The 5,003-nt window shown below is 37.1% G+C and overlaps 2 non-coding genes across 2 annotated transcripts; both read left to right on the top strand.

Annotated features, from left to right (window-relative positions):
• The first annotated feature begins 124 nt into the window (after positions 1–124).
• On the top strand, positions 125–303 carry LOC119561968. The gene has a single exon (XR_005221572.1). It is a non-coding gene; the product is annotated as a 5.8S ribosomal RNA (ribosomal RNA).
• A 401-nt stretch (positions 304–704) lies between these two features.
• LOC119561966 lies at positions 705–4,675 on the top strand. The gene has a single exon (XR_005221570.1). It is a non-coding gene; the product is annotated as a large subunit ribosomal RNA (ribosomal RNA).
• The last annotated feature ends 328 nt before the right edge of the window (positions 4,676–5,003 follow it).

Here is a 5,003-nt window from a genome sequence, read left to right on the forward strand (position 1 = left end):
GCAGCATTCGTTTTAGGTATAAAAATCAATTTATTGAAGGAATTGATATATGCCAGTAAAATGGTGTATTTTTAATTTCTTTCAATAAAAACATATATGACAAAATTACCAAACCAATATATAAAACTCTAAGCGGTGGATCACTCGGCTCATGGGTCGATGAAGAACGCAGCAAACTGTGCGTCATCGTGTGAACTGCAGGACACATGAACATCGACATTTTGAACGCATATCGCAGTCCATGCTGTTATGTACTTTAATTAATTTTATAGTGCTGCTTGGACTACATATGGTTGAGGGTTGTAAGACTATGCTAATTAAGTTGTTTATATAAATTTTATAATGAAATTTTATAAGCATATGGTATATTATTGGATAATAATAATTTAATTATTATATTATTCATAATATTAACAAATATATGAAAAACATTATCTCACATTAGTAAATAATTTGAATGTGAAAAACGAAGAGAAATATTTTCTTTTTCAATCAAATAATACTGAGAAATGTCTAGCATAAAAAATTTATCTAGAATTGTCTCTTATTAAAGATTAGTAAATAGAAAGCCGTTGACAATATTATTATTCTTCGTTGATTCGTTAGACCAAACAAATGCCATACAAATATATAAAATATATAACGAATTTAATAAAATGTTTTATCATTATATATAAAGAATTAATTGCAAAAAAAGTTATACACAACCTCAACTCATATGGGACTACCCCCTGAATTTAAGCATATTAATTAGGGGAGGAAAAGAAACTAACCAGGATTTTCTTAGTAGCGGCGAGCGAAAAGAAATCAGTTCAGCACTAAGTCACTTTGTCTATATGGCAAATGTGAGATGCAGTGTATGGAGCGTCAATATTCTAGTATGAGAAATTAACGATTTAAGTCCTTCTTAAATGAGGCCATTTACCCATAGAGGGTGCCAGGCCCGTATAACGTTAATGATTACTAGATGATGTTTCCAAAGAGTCGTGTTGCTTGATAGTGCAGCACTAAGTGGGTGGTAAACTCCATCTAAAACTAAATATAACCATGAGACCGATAGTAAACAAGTACCGTGAGGGAAAGTTGAAAAGAACTCTGAATAGAGAGTTAAACAGTACGTGAAACTGCTTAGAGGTTAAGCCCGATGAACCTGAATATCCGTTATGGAAAATTCATCATTAAAATTGTAATATTTAAACAATATTATGATAATAGTGTGCATTTTTTCCATATAAGGACATTGTAATCTATTAGCATACAAAATTTATCATAAAATATAACTTATAGTTTATTCAAATTAATTTGCTTGCATTTTAACACAGAATAAATGTTATTAATTTGATAAAGTGCTGATAGATTTATATGAATACAGTGCGTTAATTTTTCGGAATTATATAATGGCATAATTATCATTGATTTTTGTGTTTATTATATGCACTTGTATGATTAACAATGCGAAAGATTCAGGATACCTTCGGGACCCGTCTTGAAACACGGACCAAGGAGTCTAACATATGTGCAAGTTATTGGGATATAAACCTAATAGCGTAATTAACTTGACTAATAATGGGATTAGTTTTTTAACTATTTATAGCTAATTAACACAATCCCGGGGCGTTCTATATAGTTATGTATAATGATATTTATATTATTTATGCCTCTAACTGGAACGTACCTTGAGCATATATGCTGTGACCCGAAAGATGGTGAACTATACTTGATCAGGTTGAAGTCAGGGGAAACCCTGATGGAAGACCGAAACAGTTCTGACGTGCAAATCGATTGTCAGAATTGAGTATAGGGGCGAAAGACCAATCGAACCATCTAGTAGCTGGTTCCTTCCGAAGTTTCCCTCAGGATAGCTGGTGCATTTTAATGTTATATAAAATAATCTTATCTGGTAAAGCGAATGATTAGAGGCCTTAGGGTCGAAACGATCTTAACCTATTCTCAAACTTTAAATGGGTAAGAACCTTAACTTTCTTGATATGAAGTTCAAGGTTATGATATAATGTGCCCAGTGGGCCACTTTTGGTAAGCAGAACTGGCGCTGTGGGATGAACCAAACGTAATGTTACGGTGCCCAAATTAACAACTCATGCAGATACCATGAAAGGCGTTGGTTGCTTAAAACAGCAGGACGGTGATCATGGAAGTCGAAATCCGCTAAGGAGTGTGTAACAACTCACCTGCCGAAGCAACTAGCCCTTAAAATGGATGGCGCTTAAGTTGTATACCTATACATTACCGCTAAAGTAGATGATTTATATTACTTGTGATATAAATTTTGAAACTTTAGTGAGTAGGAAGGTACAATGGTATGCGTAGAAGTGTTTGGCGTAAGCCTGCATGGAGCTGCCATTGGTACAGATCTTGGTGGTAGTAGCAAATAATCGAATGAGACCTTGGAGGACTGAAGTGGAGAAGGGTTTCGTGTGAACAGTGGTTGATCACGAGTTAGTCGGTCCTAAGTTCAAGGCGAAAGCCGAAAATTTTCAAGTAAAACACAAATGCCATACAAATATAATTATATTATATAAATCAAGCTAATTAATATACTTGAATAATTTTGAACGAAAGGGAATACGGTTCCAATTCCGTAACCTGTTGAGTATCCGTTTGTTATTAAATATGGGCCTCGTGCTCATCCTGGCAACAGGAACGACCATAAAGAAGCCGTCGAGAGATATCGGAAGAGTTTTCTTTTCTGTTTTATAGCCGTACTACCATGGAAGTCTTTCGCAGAGAGATATGGTAGATGGGCTAGAAGAGCATGACATATACTGTTGTGTCGATATTTTCTCCTCGGACCTTGAAAATTTATGGTGGGGACACGCAAACTTCTCAACAGGCCGTACCAATATCCGCAGCTGGTCTCCAAGGTGAAGAGTCTCTAGTCGATAGAATAATGTAGGTAAGGGAAGTCGGCAAATTAGATCCGTAACTTCGGGATAAGGATTGGCTCTGAAGATTGAGATAGTCGGGCTTGATTGGGAAACAATAACATGGTTTATGTGCTCGTTCTGGGTAAATAGAGTGTCTGGCATTTATGTTGGTCACTTGTTCCCCGGATAGTTTAGTTACGTAGCCAATTGTGGAACTTTCTTGCTAAAATTTTTAAGAATACTAATTGGGTTAAACCAATTAGTTCTTATTAATTATAACGATTATCAATTAACAATCAATTCAGAACTGGCACGGACTTGGGGAATCCGACTGTCTAATTAAAACAAAGCATTGTGATGGCCCTAGCGGGTGTTGACACAATGTGATTTCTGCCCAGTGCTCTGAATGTCAAAGTGAAGAAATTCAAGTAAGCGCGGGTCAACGGCGGGAGTAACTATGACTCTCTTAAGGTAGCCAAATGCCTCGTCATCTAATTAGTGACGCGCATGAATGGATTAACGAGATTCCTACTGTCCCTATCTACTATCTAGCGAAACCACAGCCAAGGGAACGGGCTTGGAATAATTAGCGGGGAAAGAAGACCCTTTTGAGCTTGACTCTAATCTGGCAGTGTAAGGAGACATAAGAGGTGTAGAATAAGTGGGAGATATTAGACTTCGGTTTGGTATCGCCAATGAAATACCACTACTCTTATTGTTTCCTTACTTACTTGATTAAATGGAACGTGTATCATTTCCTAGCCATTATACGGATATATTTATTATATCTTATGGTATTGGGTTTTGATGCAAGCTTCTTGATCAAAGTATCACGAGTTTGTTATATAATCGCAAACAAATTCTTTAATAAAACGGTGCATTTATGTATTTTTGATTTGAAAATTTGGTATAACTCCAATTACTCAGGTATGATCCAATTCAAGGACATTGCCAGGTAGGGAGTTTGACTGGGGCGGTACATCTCTCAAATAATAACGGAGGTGTCCCAAGGCCAGCTCAGTGCGGACAGAAACCACACATAGAGCAAAAGGGCAAATGCTGACTTGATCTCGGTGTTCAGTACACACAGGGACAGCAAAAGCTCGGCCTATCGATCCTTTTGGTTTAAAGAGTTTTTAACAAGAGGTGTCAGAAAAGTTACCATAGGGATAACTGGCTTGTGGCGGCCAAGCGTTCATAGCGACGTCGCTTTTTGATCCTTCGATGTCGGCTCTTCCTATCATTGTGAAGCAAAATTCACCAAGCGTTGGATTGTTCACCCATGCAAGGGAACGTGAGCTGGGTTTAGACCGTCGTGAGACAGGTTAGTTTTACCCTACTAATGACAAAACGTTGTTGCGACAGCATTCCTGCGTAGTACGAGAGGAACCGCAGGTACGGACCAATGGCACAATACTTGTTCGAGCGAACAGTGGTATGACGCTACGTCCGTTGGATTATGCCTGAACGCCTCTAAGGTCGTATCCGTGCTGGACTGCAATGATAAATAAGGGGCAATTTGCATTGTATGGCTTCTAAACCATTTAAAGTTTATAATTTACTTTATAAACGACAATGGATGTGATGCCAATGTAATTTGTAACATAGTAAATTGGGAGGATCTTTGATCACCTGATGCCGCGCTAGTTACATATAAAAGCATTATTTAATACAATGACAAAGCCTAGAATCAATTGTAAACGACTTTTGTAACAGGCAAGGTGTTGTAAGTGGTTGAGCAGCTGCCATACTGCGATCCACTGAAGCTTATCCTTTGCTTGATGATTCGATAATAAAGATGTTGCAAGCGGGCATAATCATTATGCTTGCTTGCAGCATCGCACGCCACTTTGTTTGTGGTGTGTAAGGTAGGGAAGAAGAAATATAAAAGACCTAAATTGGAAACATCAATATATAAGTAAATATTGAACAAACAAAATGTATCGTCATCTTATTAGTGACGCGATGATAAAGTGGCAAACATATTCCATGTATAAATATTCCTATGGTATTAAAATTCAAGTAAAGAGGACATATATAAAAGTTTGTATATATGGTTCATTCAATGGTAGCAGCGGTTGGTTGGTTGGTGTCTGCTCCTCTTATTGTTCAAAACTT

This window comes from Drosophila subpulchrella, unplaced genomic scaffold, assembly GCF_014743375.2.
Source record: "Drosophila subpulchrella strain 33 F10 #4 breed RU33 unplaced genomic scaffold, RU_Dsub_v1.1 Primary Assembly Seq388, whole genome shotgun sequence".
Taxonomy (NCBI): Eukaryota; Metazoa; Arthropoda; class Insecta; order Diptera; family Drosophilidae; genus Drosophila; species Drosophila subpulchrella.